This window comes from Condylostylus longicornis, unplaced genomic scaffold (genome assembly GCF_029603195.1).
Source record: "Condylostylus longicornis isolate FDR11 unplaced genomic scaffold, ASM2960319v2 ptg000194l, whole genome shotgun sequence".
NCBI lineage: Eukaryota > Metazoa > Arthropoda > Insecta > Diptera > Dolichopodidae > Condylostylus > Condylostylus longicornis.
In genome coordinates, this window is record NW_026578162.1 from 253585 (window position 1) to 274350 (window position 20766).

General features: G+C 25.0%; 1 protein-coding gene across 1 annotated transcript in view; it reads right to left on the minus strand.

The window, feature by feature from the left end:
• Positions 1-20484, minus strand: part of LOC129616400 (homeotic protein Sex combs reduced) — a 73299-nt gene extending 52815 nt beyond the window's left edge. Inside the window, exon 1 of the mRNA XM_055532026.1 lies at positions 19883-20484. The gene's annotated coding sequence lies outside the window, so the exon portion shown is untranslated. The remainder of the gene's footprint in view (positions 1-19882) is intronic.
• Between the last annotated feature and the right edge of the window lie 282 nt (positions 20485-20766).

Below are 20766 nucleotides of genomic sequence, written 5' to 3' on the forward strand. Positions count from 1 at the left end.
AATAATTATATTTTTTAATGCCACAGAATTTACCGTTAGCTTTCTGCGTTTATAGATATTTGGAAAAGCTTGCGGAAATATATAGTTTCAGAAACGTAGATTCCAAATATTAAAATTTTACAAATTCAAAAGACGATAGCTTGAAGAGGTGCAAAAGATATTCTCAATTGTCAATGCAGACAAATTTCATGTTATTTAGATATGTTGTGATACTTGATTGTCTTCCAATTCGGAGACTGATTATATTTCAAGGTTGTGGGGAATAAACAAGCTCTGGTAAATAAAACAAAAATATCATACGTTTTTAAACGTATAACATTATATTCCAAAAGAAAATTTATAACATGTTTTCCGCATTATCTACTTTAATTGGTACTCATAGTATACTCTTATAATCCGCATTATAATCATAAAAGAATATCCAAAAATTATTAAAAAATTCAAAAAAACAAGAATTGAAAGAATCACTTAAAACTTTGAAAATTATAAAACTTTTCAGTATTTTTGATAATTCAGTATTTTTTGGTGCACATTCAAAATGATTTTATTAATTTTTAAATTAATAATTGTGTTTCAGTATTGGAGATTTCGAGGGAGGCACATTAAAATGCAATAAATTTTCGTTTTTGTTTATTAAGTGACATGCCTTAAATCAATTGGGGTTAACAATCTAGAAGACAATTTTGACAGTGTAAATTAGAAAACTCTTGCAAGTCAAATGTTTGTTCAAACGTGCATATGCATTTACATATATGTATGTCGACATATTAACTTTTTACTCATTTTTCTTCTTCCTTCTGTATTTTATTGTTGCAATGTATAATTATATGGTATTATAATTTACAGTTAAACATTTTGCTATTTTAAATCTTCTCTTATATTATCTATATATTAAGATATTTTCTGAATTGGGTATATAAAATTCAAAATTTGATTTATGGCATTTTGTATTCAAGTTAATGCAATATTTTAAACTTTAAAAAATTGTGTTGAAGGTGTAAGTGTGTGTTTGCATAACTGCAAGAAATACATTTTTGTAGTAATACTTTGTATTATATTTTGAATGTTGTTTTTTCACTGGAAATTGATTATTAATTGTACGTTATTATTGAAAAATACGAGTAAGTATATGTGTTGTATTAGTGAAATTTGTAGTTTTATTGTTATACCTATGTTTAAAATAAAAAACTGCCTAATTTTTAGGCTTTTAGTTCCCATTCGAGGTTTGGTTTCATTTTCAGGATCGATTCAAGATTTGAGTATTAAAAAACAAAACAATAGAAAAAGTTATTATTTGATTTTTGTATATCTTTATCTTTTAATTGAACTAACTAGTAATACGATTCATTTTTTGAGCTTTTAATCGAAATTGCATTCTCCCCTATATGAGATACTTACGAGATAAATAAGAGAATTGATTTTGCGACTTTCAAATAATAATAAAATAGTGACTTAAGTGCAGTTTGTCTTTTAATGTGTCTTTAATATCAAAAATATGTTGTATTCTTTACTATATACGAAATATTTGTAGCTGCAATTAAATCTAAATTTTTACAGCAAGCAGTTTGAGAAGTGAAGCATACTGAAGAATACTTTTCTATGTTGGCATATTTGCTCATACTGCAAATATAGTTTTTTGAGATTTGTGGAACTTGCATGTTTAAGTCATATATAAGCAGCTAGAACCCTTTATTTTACTCAATATTAAAAACATTTGCGAAAAATTACTTCATTAAGTTTTTAGGGGTAACGAAAGGGCGTATAGGCTAGCAAACATTGCGAAATCAATTCAAACCTTTGATATACATTTTGTATATGCTATATATCTATATATATTTTTAAAGTGAACTTTGTTAATTTTAATAAATTTAATCAAAAAGTAATGGCTCTGTCATTTAATTATAAGCAAATTTAAACTCTTATGTTTAGCTATATTTTAAACGGGTAGAAATTCAAAATGATAGATAAGTTAAGTATATACAAAATTCGATCAAAGCCCCTAAATCACAATTAAGTTTTCAATCGATTTCGCCAAGATAAGCGCGACGAAGCTACATGATAATATCAACACCCCTTATTTTTAATAGGTATAAGTATAAATTATAATTAAAATATAATTAATTTATAAAAAGTACTACTATATTACACTATAATATTATAATAGACACCATAATAGTTATAAAAACACTTAATTTTTTCCAATGTTCATTCAAAATATTAAGTGTCATATTTGTTATACATTTCAAGCATTTAGCTTAAAAAAAGCGCATTTTACTTATAATTGTTTTTCAGTTTTTTCGTGTTATAAAAGTTATTATATTTTTCCACTGTCTAGGCGTGTAAAGATTTTAATAAATATAACAATAACTTTAAGTATTTTCATAATTATAATATGTAGAACTTAGTTTGATTTTATTTTGCTTCAATATTGGTTGAATATTTTTCGCTAATACATGACGAGAGTACAGTAGAGAAATACGTTTACATACTATCAAGATGTAAAAAACACGTAAACCTTTATGCATATTTTCATTCTTTTCGTACATTCACACATGCATAGGAATATACATATAATATGTATGAGAATAAACATATATGTATGTATATGAATGCATATGTAAGAATTTTGTTTTACTTAAACACATTGAAACTTTGAACTAAAGTAACTTTTGGCTTCTCGACACTGCTCGAAGCAATACAGTTGTATATAGAGAAATGCCATTACTTATATTTACAAGCCATACTATTATATTCGATTTGTAAAAAATAGAAGGCAAGCTATTGTTATGGTTATCTCTATATGGAATGTGTCAGACTGAAAAATAAAATGAAACAAAAAGTTTTAAATTTTTCTTTGCACATACAATAATGTTAAGAATATTGAATTTTTTCATATGTTTCTAAGATAATAAAAATAAGTATAAGAACAGGTATAGATACACCTATTAAAATGTAAAATTATTCTTTTTTGTTCGTGCAATTTAAACTGATGGTTGTATTTAATTATAAATTGGCCGTGTGAGCTAATTTTTGATATATGTATGTAAAAAGATTTTCGTCATACTCAATTAATTCGTTGTTTAAAAAATAATTTTATGGAAAAGTATTTGAATAAATTTTTAATTAATTAACTTAGCAACTAGAATTACCCAGTATATACGAATATTTTAAAATAATGAATTTAAATAGCCAATTTTTGTTTTTTTTAGCTAATAAATTAAGATATGTATATATTAGTATAAGTATATATATATATATATATATATATATATATATATATATATATGCATTTAATCATTTTATAAAATGATTACCTAAGAGAGTTAACGTCTATGAAAAATTAAAAATTAATTAGTTTAATCGAATAAGTGAACGTTGCTAATTTTATTTAAATTTAATTAAGAAGTAATGCTTTGTCATTTAAAACGTAAACAATTTATTAAATATGTGAATTTTTTAACGCTTTTTCATAATATATGTTGGTATGATTGCGTATACATATATACATATGTATATTTTATGCCTCTAGCAAATGTCATTCTAAATGTTTTTACTATCGACAATTAAAATTATTTTTACAATAAATTTACTTATTGCTTAGAAATGCGCAACTTTTTCTACTAAACAACAATTTTTAAATGAAATGTTTTTCAAAGACTTTAAAGTGTAATTTTAAAAAAAAAAATTTTACAATTAAGTATATGAAATTTTTACAATTATTTGTACATATTATTAAAGTTTAAAGTTCTTTAAAATAAATTAGTCTTCCAGCTTCTTTCGCTTGGTGTTTTCGTCTCTTAAACTAGAAAAATTTCAATTGTGGTTCCAATTTCTTTGAAAATGAAATTTATATGTTTGAAAGCACAAAATGTATAGGACCGCAATATTTCATTGAGCCTTTTTTAAATGTTTTTTCTTTTCCCAAATGTAAAAAAATTGTTCGCCGTACTGTAATAATAACTGTTATAAATACTATAATCTACAAGTTTGAGTAAAACGAACACAAAGTTTTCAAAGTATTATATTAAAATCGTTCCAAAATAATTCCATATCGCAATTTAACGTGGAATATCTAAATTATCTGTTAAATAAACAGAATACGATCTGCATCATTAAAAACAGGAGAAACATTTTCTAAAAAAAAACTTTTAAAACGCAAAATTCATGAAAACTCGATACACGACACCTACTTATTAACACGACAATATACATAATCGAATTAATGCGGTTAATAAAGTGACGGCTTTTAAATAATTCAGCTTTAGGATATACATATGTATATGTATTATAATTGGCGAAAAAATTTCTAAATCAGCAACTTAATTTTATTGCAATTTTGTAGGAAAATAAGTACAAATATTGATATTAAGTTTCAAAATAGAAGTAGTAAATACATAAAGTTTTAAACTTGATGGTTTTGCCTTTTCTAGTAAAAACCATTAATGTCTTTAAAATCACTTTTAAACTTGATGGCTCTTTAGAAACAAATTGCGATAGATGCAAGTGTCTTTTTTTGGCATAAAAATGATTTTTGTCCGAAATGACGTCTTAAAAAGTTTCATACTACGTAAAATTACTACATGGCATAGCTACGGCAAATGGACCATAGTTTACACCATCTAATACAATCCAAATACATTCCTTCTCTACTTTTTTGATAGAAAGAATCAAGAATTTTATAGAGAGAATAATTAAAAGACATTAATTTTAAAACGTTTAACTGCGCTATTCAGAGTTACAGCTCTTATAAATATTCTTATACAAAAATTCTCAATTACTAGAATAAAATGAACAAAATAGCTATTTGGGGATTAATGATATTTACGTCAATTTTATGCCAAGTTACTCGTTTAAATCCTGAAATCAATATCTTAAAAAAAGGTAAACACATATGTTCGTACGGTGCAATTTAGTTAACATAAATAGGAAAACTTATTCAAAAAACATTTACAACATCTAGCAAAAAATACTAAACTATTTTACTTTATCAACTAAGTGCATAACATAAGAAACCCTTCAATTTAGTCAAATTGAAATTCAAACAATCAGTTTTACGGCAAATCAAAAATTTATTTCGAAACAAAATATTTCAATATCCTTAAATCATTAATAAAAATATTTCAAATAGAAATTTAACCTTAAGACTTTAATTTGACATTAATGTACTACCGACAACACGAAAATAAAAACCATTTTTCAATTTTGGCAGGTTAAAAAAAAACTGTTGAAATGTAAGAAACAAATTGTCAACATTGAATTGATGAACATTGAATTGTTGTTGTTTTTTTTTGTAATTTAAATTAAGAAAGTTGTTAAATTAGTTCACATAATCAATTAAAATTAATCTTTATTACTAGAATTCTTAGGCGTAAGTGTATATGATGTATAAGTACATATGTACATTCTGCTTAAGCTACTCTCATCCAATTTGCAAAATGTTTAAGCAAAATTTATTAGAATATTTAATTTAATGGTAGAACTTCACAAGCTAAAGAAATAATAATTTATTTTGTACCTTTTTTTTAAATACTTCACTAACTACATACTGAAATAAAAACATGGAATTATGATGTAAGTAGCAATATCGAAATCTATCTGGTAAATAGGATGATTATTTAAATCTCTATGAAACAAAAAAAAAAACGTTACTTACATTTGAATTTGCCCTGCTCTAAGATCAATTACATAGGTTAAAAGAAAATTTTAATTGTACTATTTAGCAACGTGTATTGATTTATCTGTCTAATAATCTAATCTACTTATTATATAACTCTTTTGTGTTCAAAGTATTATAAAATTTAATATTTAATAGAAAAGAGCTGTAACAAGAGTTTTGACATGCCAACTATTAAGCAAAACACAATTTAAGTGAATAATTTTTGTATTTATTGTAAATTAATTTATGGGTACATACGTAATAATTTTTTGTCCCGTCTAATTACATTTTTTTTTATTTTTAACAATATTTTATTTAGAACGTCATATTTAAGAATCTTCTCCCAGCTGTTACAATGTTATATAATTTTGTAGCGAAAAGTTTAATCTGCAAATCAATATATGTATACATATAGATAATTTCTTTTAATGTTTCTATAATATAATGCTATTAATTATTTTTACATTTTGAAATGTTTAAAATTAAAATTAGAAAAATTTCCGACAGAGTGAAAAAGCTCACTGTCTTGTTTTTTAACTGAAATACAATTCATTAAGATTTATGAGTCAATAGTTCTTGCCATTTCTAAGGTACATTTCTCATATTTTAGAAATTAAAGCAAAATAAGTTTTTGCAGAAAATATTCTGCATTTTCATTACAAATTTAGTTTGAGATAAAAAATCTTTTGATTTGTGATAAAGTAGACCTCACATAAAAATACATCAAGATTAGATTTTAACTTTTATTTTAAGTCGATTCAGATTTATTAAAGAAGAATTTATTAGTTTTTTTCGATCAAAACGTAAATTTTGAATAATATCTACTTACTTAAATATAACAATTTTAAATTATAGCCTACAATATTCTAACCTAGAAAAATATTTTAGAACACATGGTTGGCAAAGAATGAAAAAAAAATTAAATGAAAAAGCACAACAGAAACAAAATAAGTTTACGAGATTTTATAAATTAAATATTTTAGAAGAATATAAATCTAAATTTATAAATCAAAATCAACACTTTTATAAGTGAAATATAAACACTCATTACGGCTTTATTGAGTTATTTTGATATTGTTTATTACAAGATGATGTTTGATGTTTATGTTATGGAAAACATTTTATTTCTAATTTATATTTCATCACAGCAAAAATCTGTGTCTATTACTTGTTTATATATGTTTATATATTGTTCTTAGACACTTCGATGTATTTCTACTACAATTAAGGTATGTTTACTATATTTGTGCACAGTTCTAAATAAACAAAACACGCTATAAAAAATTCGATGGGAATATTGTTGTGAGGATGAATAAATTGATATTGCGTTTCAATTCACTTAATTGAACTTAAAAACACTAACCTTATTTTGAAATTTTAAAATATTATGAATAAGTACTTAGCTATATTAAAAGGATGTATGTACATACTTATAGTCGTACGAGTATCTAGGAATATTTCTCTTGCTTGAGTTTATTATTTCAAATTTAGTAGAAATTTGTTTAATAAAAAATATTTAAAATTGAATATTAATTATTATTTGCAATTTAAGAAGATTGATGTAAGATTAAATTACATATACTTATGTATATAAAAAATTATGTAAGATATCACATAAAACTCAACGAACTTGCCCACTCACACATGTAATATGTTAGTAATGAGATTTTGTTGTAGTTTTTGCCGTATGGTTTTATCTGATTACTTTATAATTTCATCAAATTATTTAAATTTTAATATATTATTCGAATTTAAAAAATTTGTTCACTTATACTCATACTTACTAAGAAATAATAATAATTATATATAAAACAAGTTCATTAAGTTTTCGATAAACATTTTGATACTATTATTTTATAGAAGTAAAGAATCGCAGCTAACTTTGATTAACATTTAAAAGCCTTACATCCAAATATTTTGTTTATTTATAACCGGATAAATGTTTTCCGGTTGAGTGCATTGAAATAGCTTCATGACAAAACTAGAATTTCTATTGGCAACAATATTGTTATAAAACATAGATACTATGTTTTACATTTTCGCTAGGATATCGTTCGAATCCATGATTCGTAAAATGACTCTTTAACAATTTAATTCAGGGCTTACATTTATGCAGCTTCAAGTACTTAGTAATGAAAGTGACCTACTTAAATAATTCTTGAAGTACTATGTAAGGATTTAAAAATTTAGGATAAATCTTACAGTATACTCATTTTTGAACAATTTTTAATAATAGAATTTTTGTAATCATAACAATCTTGAATTGCGTTGCTAATTAGTTGTAAGAACATGCTTTTACAGAAGTTCAGTGAAAAGTTATTCGATTTTATTCTGCTTTATTGTACACAGAAAAAATTTGAGAGTCATCTCAGTTTCCCCGAATTTGTCCGCAATAGGCAAAAAACCGGTCTCTCTTTTATTGAAATAAGTTTCTTGAAATAAGTCTTTTTTTTATTTATTAGACGAACATAATTTGTAGGTATTGAAAGTTTACAAATCATTATGCAATAGGTTATTTCATTATACATTTTCCATAGATATTAATGGGAATTAGATAAAGTCCGGGAGATTATTCTGGTGTTGAAGTCTTATTGAAGAATTATGAAATACTTTTGAGGTATTTCGACTAAATTCATTAAGATCTTTTCACCAGAACTTTCACCTACGCTAGCAAAATAACATAAGTATAATAAGACCAATACATAAGTCCGGATCTACTACAAATCCATTAAATTTTCGCCCTATCCCTGTTCTGAATGTAATTTCAAAAATATTTAAAAAGCTAGGAAGACGCCCAATGGTGGACTTTGTCCAATAATAATATTTTTCACGGCTGGCAAAAACACTTTTGACTATGTTCACCGTGAAATTTTACTACTGAAACTAAACAATTTAGGTCTCTCAAATAATAATATAGGTTTTTTAGGTCGTATAGCTATAGGCAACTCATTAAGTACTTTTCTATTAATTAAGAAACGGGTTCCACAAGGATCTATTATCGGACGAGATTTGTTTAAAATTTATTTAGATGATATTGCAATACCAAATCTAAGAAGCATGATTTTCAATTACTCAAAACTTTTCCTCTGAATCACAGGTTGAGCTTGAATGCAAGTAAGACTACGGTAATGTTATTCGATGAGTGTTTATGTTAATTAGATTGAGAAGGATTACTATATATATACTATTTTTTGTTTGTTTATATTGTCACATATTATTTAGTTAAATTGTAATTGCGGTGCTAGTCAGCAAATTGTGCATTGATTGGATGTTGTACATAAAAAAATATAAAAATAATTCACTTTTATCCAAGATTATATCCTGGAAGATAAGTCTGGAAAATATTTGTAAGCAGGAGTTATATTTGATTGCTTTTAAAATAATTAATAACAGATTGAAATACAACTTAATTTTAACAGATCAATAGATATACATTCGCACAATACTAGAAATATATCTAACTTTTATTTAGGGCTATTTGGATCTAATCAACAGCGAAATTATTATCTTTATAAATATCTCAAACTACATAATGATTTACCTGTGGAGTTAAAGCAGATAAACTTATTAAATATTTTGAAAAGTAAAATTAAAGAATTTGTGCTGAATGCTCGCGACTAGTTTAGTTGGCACGAAACTTTTTTGGTTTTCTTTCTAAATTTATGATAAATTTTGTGAATATTTATGTTTACTGTTTATATATTATTATGCATAAAATATATAAGTATCTATTGAAAAATGCAATAATAAGATTAAAATAAAATTGTTTAAATTGTACTAGCTTGTTATAGTATTCTTTGATTGGAAAATTTTCTATATATAGCATTGTACTTATGTATATACATTCTTTTTAGATAAAACAAAACTCATCGTTAAGATCATAGTTAAAATAAAATTAATTTTTAAGCTAATTACGTAAAGCAAAACAACAAAAAAGTTTCTCAATTTCGATTTGATCTAAACAAAGATTTTATAATAAGCACTTTAATATTTTTAAAGTCTTTGATTTAAAGCAATTAAAAAATAAAACATCTAAGTACTTGTTCACAAATTGTCTTTGATTAAAATTACGATATCTTAAAGAATTAAAGAAAATTGTAGAAAAAATTTGATATTTGTATTTATGGTTAATTTACTCCACCCTTTAATATATGAGTGCATCATTGCAATATTTCCCATTAAAAAATAGTATATATAAAAGTTAAATTGTCCATGTTTATTAGTGCATATAACCATTTTCTGACCCGAAGCATACAAAAACCGAAAGAAAAGAAAAACGCTAACCTACCACTTTAAATTTTATTATTTTGCAAGAACACCAATCAGTTATCAAAATTTATCAATACAATTTACTAATAATTACAACTCCATAACATTTCACTCCATAGCATTGTAATATTTTTAGGTTCAAGTTACTTTGATGAAAGTAAATTTCCCAAAAGTTATTTATTTAAAATGTTTAACTTATTTGCAGATAAATATGTTTCCAATCGCTAATTTTAATTGTGATTTTGTCATAAAAAGTTGTAACTTTTATTAAAAAAATGTAAATCTAATGAGCAAAAAGTTGCATTGCAGATATTGCCACAAACTGAATTACTACAATGTCTGCAATTAATATAATATATCAAACCAACTCTTTATTAAAAATTGCTTAATAAACAGTCTACCAATGTTTTATTTTAACAGTAACAATTAACAATGTTTTATTTTAGCAAACCTATAATAAATAAAAAACAAACCTTTTTATGTTTTTAATATCCAAAGACGAATATTTTATTAGGAAATTATTGATAAAAATATTAAAAAATTTTAAAGTAAAACCAATTAATTTCAAATTTTAATTAAATTTCGATATTTTATCAAGTTAATTCAATTAATTAATTATTTATATAGTTAAAGACTCCTCAGTCCTTATTAAAATCCTTCAAATGGAAAACTAGCAGTATAGAATTTTTGTTTTAAAAATGACTTAAAGCAGTGATGTTTAAGAAATCTTTCGATTACGTATTAATTAACGCATAATAAAATTCCCTTTTTTTAAAAGCAAAATTTACTAATCTTATGCTTAAGTACAACTTTAGGTTATTGTTTTTTAGGTATCAAAACCAGGGAAATCAATTCAGTTTTGTACATAAATAGATGTGTACAAACATATGTATGTATTTAAGTATGGCATTTCTTTGGGTAATTTTCAGAAATTTTTTATTTAATTTTTATTTCTTAATCAATTAGTTCTTATATTATTATTTCTTTGAGAATTTCACATGAGGCAAAATCATGAACCAATAGGTAGGATTTCTTTTTAAAATTAATACTTTATAGTTGCTAAAATAATTTTATAAATGTTCACAAAACAATCAAATTAAACATATTTTATTAAACGTTAATTTATTTATAAAATGAATGGTAATTAACTACTGAATCATATTAATAGTGATAATTACTATTACTACATTAGTAACAAACCTTTATTTTGTTTATGTAACTCGTCTAACAGTGAACATTATATTAAGTAATATTTTTGACTGTAGCAAGTGATAAATACACTTTCTTTTGAGCTTCGAACATTATTGTAAAGTAAATAATCTAATAAAAGTAATTCTTAGAACTTGTAACACATTCATGAATAAAAAAAATTTGTCAAAAAGTGCTTATTAGTTTCACTCTGTCCGTCCGTCTGTGGACGTATTTACAAACTTTCTACGTCCTTGAAGATAAAAAACTGAAATTTCATATATTTATATAGATCTTTACTAGAATCTTATTTCCGTAGAAAAAAAGTCTCAAAGTTATAACCCTTCAAAGCCCTAAAAATGACATTGTTTGAATATTTATTGTAACAAAACTACAAACATTTTTTAAATTTTCTAAACGCAGTTAATATTCTAAAGTAACAGCTGGCTTTTTGTAAACGGCATGAAGTTTAAAAAAACAAAATGGCTGTTAAAATTTACCGTTATTTAAAATTTGTACAATAATAAATCAAAAATTTTGATCCACCTCCACCCCCTCTCAAGTTATCGTCTTTCGAAGTTTATAAAATTTAAATTTTTTTCACCTTATATTCTCAAAACGGCTAAGTTCTAAAATGCAAAAAGTTAAAGGTAAATTCCGTGCTATCAAAAAATCTAATTTTTTTTCTTAACTCATACAGAAAAATAAAACTCGAATTCGAGCTTTATATTAACGCCTGTTACAACTTGCTTTTTGCCTCGTCTTAATTTAATCTTCGGAAAATGTTGATATATTCGAATGAAAGTAGTTTTACCAATTTAAATTAATACCTTTAGAAGCAGTATTTTCACTTGTTTTAGGGAAAAGTTCTACTTTACAAACCATTTGGGTTTGACTTGATTGCATTCAATTTTCCTCTAAAAAAGGTACTAGTATAGTTGCTGTTGATATTAATTTAATTTTTCTAATTAAATTAATTTAATTTTTCTAATTAATCTAATTTTTTAAATACTCAATTCTAATAAATTTAAATTATATTATACTTTGCTATAGCTTTAAGACTTGTTAATAATTATGAAGGTAGAAGGTGTTTTTGCTTTAAAGAGTTAAAAAATTGATACTGTTATTCCACTTTTTACTAAAATATTTGAAAAAACTACTAGATCGAGAATTTTAAGATATCTCTCCAACATTAATTTTTTAAATTTCAATCAACTTGGTTTTTTGAAAGGAAGATGTATTGAGGATGCTCTACATAAATTTTGTAACCATGTTATGGTGGAATCAACGCGGCCGGTTCTAACCCAACTTTATTTGCCGATATTTCGAAAGCATTCGATAGAGTGCACCATAGTTAATTGTTGAGTAGATTGCATGACGTGGTTTCGCGGTGTTTTATATGACTGGTTAAAATGATATGTATTTGAAATAATGAGGGCATTAGGGTAGATATAGATCGTTGACCAAATACCTCCTTAATGTAAGTGATAGTTTCGCTTTCATTTAATATTTGCTATCTGAATGATAGTTTGTAGTTGGTTCGCAGGTGCTTTGTTTCGAATTGGAGTGTCTTAGATTCAAAATTTGATATTGTGAAAACTTTTAAGTAATTAGGACCTACTATTGATCACAAGTTGTGGGGGAAACGTTATATAGACGGTTTGCAAAACACTTTTTGAATGTAAATAGAAATATCTTTGAGTTGGAGTAGCATTGCTCACTTAGAGTTTTAAGGACTGAATATTTTATAAACTCACACGTATATGGTATATCCTGTGATGGTATTCATGTAAAATTAACGCAAAAAACTTTTCTTATAAAAAAAAAATATAATTAGAATTTCCGGTAAACACGTTTTCTTTTGTTTAAAAATTTAAATATTTCCCTTTTGAGACATTTATAGTTTTACATTCAACAAAGAATGTTTTGTGTTATATCAGAGTATTAATCTCTTAGAAATATACCCGATAATAATCTTAGAGTCAATATTATATTCCTCGCTCCCATTCCGAGAATTCGATTAGCAGTTTTGGATCGTTCCTATTTGGTCTTAAACCCTAAAATTTTCAACCCAATTCCTCCATAAATTGGATTGAAACGGAATCAGTCGTTGTTCCTTGGAGAAATTAGGGTATGTCTTTTGAATTTCAATATTGACGAAATTGAAAATTTGGCTAATGTTAATTTCCTTTTTGCTACTTATTCTTCTTTTCTTATTTCGGATCTTCTTATTTTATTTTTCGAATATTTACAAAATTTACATTATTAAGTTTTTTAACTAATTTTTCTCCATTTTATTTTTCGGGTTTTGCAATAATTTGAAATTCTCATTTATGTACATATATGACTACATATATAAGTACACTTTTTTTTGCAAATCATAATTTTTATACGTATATATACTTAATACTTACTTCAGTTTACTTTATATTATTGAATTGAAAGTAATTTAAATAATTTTTATATTTTGAAAAATGAATTTGTTTTTGAATTTTAATGTCTTTTAAACATTACATTCAAAACTCGTGCTTATGAATAAGAATAAATATTCTTATTATTTTTAATTCAACATTTTTTAATTTTAATTTTATAGTGTAATATGCACAATTATTATTGGGTAAAAAACGATGTACATAATTAAATGAAAATAAGTCAAAAAGTCTGTACACACCGATTGAATTATGCTCTGCACCTTACTTCAGGGATATGTCTGACCTATAATTGGACGCACGATTGCCAAGTTTCATGAATTTGACTTTTTCCGAATATTTAAAATTAGCTTTTGGAGTTGAATGGCAAGTACTCGAACCTGTCAAGCAATTCCACTAAAACTTCAGAAATATATCTCACCTAAAATTGGACACACAACTGCCTAGTTTAATGAATTTAGCTTCCCATTACAATTTTTAGAGCATATATAGAATGTAATTGGACACACGTATACAAAAATTTCATATTTATACCTTTATAAATATAATGAAATATAATGAAATATTTAAAATAAACTCTTTGAGTTGTATGTCAGCTACCCGAACCCATTGTGCAAATTAGTCTAATTACAGTAAGGTTTGTCCTTGATGCAAAAGCAACAACTTGTGAAAGTTTGATGTCGATTGCAATATTCGTTTTTGAGTTATCGTGCGATCAGACCGACGGAAATGTCTAAATTAACGCAATATTTTACGCTGAGCAACATATATATATATATGTTGATGACTCATTGATGATATATTGATATACAGATGACTCCTTCAAGTAGTTACAAACTCCATACCAGAGTTAATATACCCTCCACGAAGTGCAAGGTGTAAAAAGTAAAACAAAATTAACTTGATTAGATTGACATAAATCAGTGAGACGTCGTCGTTTTAAAAAACCGAAAAAAGATTTAATAACCAGTGTATAAAAATTATATGGTCTTTCTTATTTAGTAATATAAAATGTTAGACATTAATTTAAGAAGAAATACAGAAAATTAAAAATTCTAGTTTGTCAAAAATTGTAATGTAAATTTTGTAATTTAGCTAGTTCGAATAAAAATTATATTTTTTGAGGCTACCCTTAATCGATTAAAGGCCAGAAGAAATATATTGAGCAATCAAGAATTCTGGGCCAAGGATAAGCTAATTTGGAGGTAGCATCCTTTATTTTATCTAATTTAAAAAATTCAATAAAGTTACATATTTATTAATTTAATTCTTACAATTATAATAATTTGTCTGTATTATAAAGTCGACAATTCGCTTTGCTTAGAAAGATTTAGTTAATTGCATCGGCAACCGTCGCTAACATTCCTAACATTTTAAAATTACACGATTTAAATTGTAAATATACAACTGATATAGATTAAAAATAAGATTATCAGAGAATAACATTAAAGTGATTTTAATTTTTTTTGAAATTTAATACTGGAAAGCTTTGTAAACCTCGATGTAAAATTTAAATACACGATTTTATTTGTAAATTTAGCATTTTAAAATTAAAATTTGCAATTTCTCAAAATACCTTTTCTTCGTTTTCTTTGTGTATACATGGACAAAGGGATTGTATCAATTTTACGAAAAGGAACAATATTGATAGTTTGTAAAAAAAATGGTGAACATAGTAAGTAATTTTAAAAACTATTTTTAAATTGTAATCAAATTGTTTCAATTAGCTCTTTATATAACTAATATAAGTAAGAAGCAAGAGTTTCTATGTTTAGTTTCTTATATTAGTTATATAAACTAAAGAGATTGAGTTGTAACGAAAATTGTAATTAAATTAATTTTATGAGCAAATTTTTCGAATTCGATCTCATACTTTCTAATTACAATGTATTGCAATAATAATATATGGTTAAGTAAACAAAATCTAGCTCATCAATAATCAAACCTTTTAGAAACGATGTTGAAGATTTTGAGTTTTCTTTTTATTTATGTTTGCAATTTTTCATAATGTCGATACAGACAACCAAAAACAACAAAAGCAAAAACTAAACATTAAACAAACAAAAAATTGAATTGTAGTTGAATACATGAACATTGATATAATTAAACAATTAAAATTAAAAAATGATTATATGATTATGATATCGTCTTATGATTTGAATTTTCTCATTGAGTCACCTACTAGAGTATCTAATTATTCAAGCACTTGAATTGATGACTTTGATTGAGCATTGAGCACTTGTCATAAGAAAATGCGATAAAAATTTTAATATGGAACCGCTTACACAAAATTATAAGTATGTTATAAGTGATCATAATATATCCTTGAATTTGCTCAAAAATTATTCTAAATTATATATTATTTTCCAAAATTACCTGAAGTTTGGAGGACAGAACTTGAGAAACAGACCCATCTGTGGTTTATCATAATTTTGTGTATGCGATATATTTTCATATGCATGATTGCTCTTTTACTGCTTTCTATTCCAAAAATAATAACAAATTAAAAAAATGGTTGACAAATGCTGATTCAAATAAAATAAGATATAATAATGAAATGTTTAATCTCATTTTGGAACCTGAAAATTCAAAAAACTGTTGAAAAGAAAATTGTCTTTAAAATAGAAAAGCATAAGAATGATAATTATGAGGAAAAGTTCTGTAAATGCAGTGGCAATTAAAAAAATCTGATGTGGTCAGCGTATAACCGACCCCATTGCATATTGCTTAGTTTAGTGAAAGTATTACAGAAGATTATGAAAATGCCTTTCAAATTCAAAAGAACGTAGCAAGCTAACATACCTATAAAAGTGTAAATTTGGCTCTCAGAACTCAAATATCAAATTTCGAGGAATTCCATCAATCCGTTCCGTAAATGTTTTAAAAAATGTAAAATCAGCCCTCAATTTGGTTCCCAAGCTCAGATTTTTCTAAAAAATTTTTAGATTCGTTGTTTTAAGACTCCGAATTTAAAAATTAAATTTCAAGGAAATTGGTTGATTGTTTCTGTTTAAATATGCGTAAAAATGTAAAATTGGCCCGCAAAAAGGTTCAGTTCCAGAGGTTTGGTATATATTCCAAAAGTTGACCAATCCGTGCCATATTCAAGATAAACTCATATAAAATTTCATCAAAATCGGCTCAGCTGAACTTGAGATACACGCTTGCACACACAAACCGACAAACAGACATCTCTCTAAAAGAAGCTTATGTACGCATTCCTACTATGGAGAAGTGTGTTTCCACCGAAAACTCGACATCCAAAAAATTTGGTATCATTACATAATCAACCTCATTGTATACAATGCGGTCGGTAAAAAGAAATGAGCTTCTGTTAAAAAGCTTAGGAAACCGTTATTAACGAAATTGAAATTAATAATATCATAATTTCTGACGAACGCAAAATCGTAAAGGAGTTCAACAACTATTTTGCTGATATTGCAAAAAGCTTAAGTGAAAAAATATTTTAAATAATAAAAAACCGTGTAAGTACTAGTGATCATATAAACAACTTCCTACTTAAAAAAATTTCTCCAAAAATATCAAAGGTTTAAGGTTATATTTTTATTATTTCAATTTATAGTGGTATTTTTCCAAATTCTTTCAAATGTGCTGAGGTTATTCCTTTTCATACAAAGGGTACAAAAATGTTGATGGGCAATATATTGGCCATCACTTTTGCCGTCTTTGGCTAATTTATTTGAAAAATTAATTAAAATTAGGATCTTGGAATTTTAACACAAAACAAATTTTTTTAAGTGAAATTCAATATGGTTTTTTATCTGGTAAATGTAACTGAGCAAAACCATTGTGCAGTAAAACCTATTTGTGGAATTAAACCCAGATTATTTATCTTTAAGTTGTAAAGATTAGAAGTTCGTAATTATAAGTTACTTTTATCTTCGTATAACTTCAAAAGAGAACGCTACGCAACTAAATGTATTGAAGGAAGAAATTTTGAATTCTGAAATAGAGACTAGCAGCTGAAATGCCAATTCTTATTGTGAATAATAAGAAGTTATTTAACTAATTGTGGAGCAAAACCCATTTTAGAAGATTTTATGGTGCTATTTCAGTTGATTATTTTAATAGTCTTTCTGGGAATATTAAAAGTTCCAACTCTTTAAGTAAATTTACGAAACTTTATAAAGAGTGGTTATTGAGGTATGTTTTAATTTAAACTTTGTGGAATCTATTTTTATTCGTGGTAGATCGGTTCCAGAAGTGGTTCCAGATGGAGTTTTGTTCTTCTGTAGTTCCTTAATAGGACTGTAAACATGATGTGAAGTAAAGGAACTTTTGCTAAATACTGATGACTTTCAACTTTGCTTTAAAAAACAGTTTACTACTTATTTCCCCTCTAATTTTATCAAATCTTACTACTTATATTATTAATATTAAAAAAATAATATTATTAAAAACTCTGTGTCGTTTAATTATTAATTAAATTTGTTAGTTGAAGATATTAACGATTTTAAATTATTTGTTTTAAATGAAATTTATTCTAAAATAAATCCAATAATTAATATTATTGCTAAATAAATTTTAAATTTACTAATTTTATGTTACTAATTTCCAAATTATCACATTTTTATTAACAAAATATTTTAAAATATTTTTAAAGAACTTTAATTATAAATAATTATAATAAGTTAAAACTTATTAAAAGTAATCTTTTTTGGAACAAAGATTTATTACCAGCAAATTTTACAAACAACGTATAACAACGTTTTTTTTATCGTCACATTGTTATTCCAAAATGTAGTGAAATTTATCGAAGGGGTAAGTTTTCTTAATTGGAAAATTAAAGTAATTGCCTATAATTCTAAATTAACTTTATCTTTACATAAAATTTCAAAAATTCTTCCTTCCATATAACCTCCATATGTATTTGATAGTTCTTAAAAAAATTTCTAGGAATCTGAAGTTTTGAAAGACAAATTATTGTCTGAAATATTTTTCTCAAAAAAAATTAAAGAACTCTTCGAGACTAAATAAAAGATAAACCGATAAGTATTTGCAAAATATTTTCAACTGGTTCCTTTCCAATATTTTTGTGCGATATACCTGTTTCAGTAAGCCAGTATTTAGTTACAATGCCGATCCGTGTCGTGTTTAAAATATATACCCGTTTTATCTATCAAAAAAGATACATGCTCCTACGGCGAATACTTTAATATCAAAGTACAATTCATTTCAAATACATATACTTATACATTTATCGTTTTGGAAATTTTTCCTTTTTGGTCTAAAAATTAAAAATACTATAAGTAATATAAAAGTATTAAAACATGTTTCGACCATAAAATGCAAATGCTAATTATCAATGATCCAATTGTTGTCAAATTTGGTGTCTACATAATCAATTTTATCTTAGTTGAAAGTTGAACAAGTCTCAATTAAATATTTTCATGTTCAAGAAAATAATAATCAATATTTAAATGTTAACATGCTATTTTAAGCCAATAATTAAACTCAATTTTTAAAAAGAAAAATATTTTATCCAATACATGAGCCGCAATTAAGAACAATTCATGAAAAGTTTATTATTATATTTAAAAACTGTTTTGATTTAGAGTAGCAATTATAATAATGCTCTATAATTATAACCGAAGCAAATTAAATTAGAAATTTAATTTATAGTGTAATTAAATGTTAAATATAAAAACCAGTTGTAGTATTTCATATAAAAATTTCAATTTGGCATTTTAAAAACAAGAAAGTTACACTACTTTATGTAACTCACACTTTTTTTCATTTAAAACAAAATATTTTACCTAAAGGACTTTCAACAAAACGATGGATCATTGAGCGACATTTTAAACACAACGAAAGTATGTAATCCATACAGAATAGACTATTAATTTGATTTTTTTAATTCTTATACAAATATAACACAACGCGGCATTATGTTAGAAATTACATAAAATCAAGTTTCACTTTTTAAAAATCTAAGCCTGTATTGTTGGAGAATATATAAAAGGCTGGTATTAAAATCAGCATGTTCGCAAAGAAACAATAACATTTAATTTACATTTTAATGAATACAAAAATGAAAATTTTTGATGCGAAAAATTCATTTAATATTTTCCCCCAAAAATGAAAGTGCATTCTATAGAAACTAAATGTTTGTTTACCTGGTTTGAGATCGTGAAAGAAGCCAAAACATTCAATGATTGTATACCTACACACTAAGCCTAATCAACACCTACTGGATTATTTATTGCAAATTACTTACATACATATAGAAAAGGCTATACTATTAGTAAAATGATATTTAATATAAAAATTTATAATATAAGGTTTCTAAAAAGTAATAAGTAAACGTGCAAATACTTACTCAAGGCGGCAAATTTCAAGATTTTGGTTTTTCCAAGTCTTTTCAAAAGCTCTTGTTATTTATTAAAAGCCGTTTGATATTTATTAACTTTTTATAATGTAAATTTTATTAACTTTATAGAATTTTAGAAAACATCTTCCAGAATCTGTTAGAATAAAATCACATGTAACATGAATATATGTATACGCATGTAAATACGCCAAGATAACTTTCGCCAAGATTCACTTTGAACTTTATTCAATGTATGTATATGTACGTAGACGCTGACAGACAAAAATGCAATTGCGTAATTCTTTAATGTATTAAAATATTATTTTTAAAATTATTCAAAAATTAAATTAAACATATAAGATGCATTACGCATCCACTTAATTATAGAAGAATAAAATTGCAATGATGGTTTTTGAGACAGGTGCAAGTTATTCTAAAAACACTTATTAATTTATTCTATTTTTATGTCTTCACTATATCCAGAACTATGATTATATTTGCGTTGTTTGAAATTATCGATGGAAAACTATTCAATTTTCTTTTTCAATAGGTATTTTTTTATATATAGGCAGTAAAATTTACTTTTGTTTTTTTTACTTCTCTTTTTTTAATTTTCTTTTTTCACGCGACGGTAACGTATTTAATTTGCAAAAATATTTATTTAAGTACAAACATTCCCAATTGATTAATTAATACTTAGAATTTATTTATAGTTCTATATTATAATAAAATTAATTATTTTATATTACTTAAATTGGATTTTTTAAAATTTTAATAAAGGATACCAAAAAATGTTTATATTACCAATTACATACATATGTATATCATATTATACAGATTTTTAATTATCCTTATTTGAACAATTAAATAGTTGTAAGATGATATATAAGAAA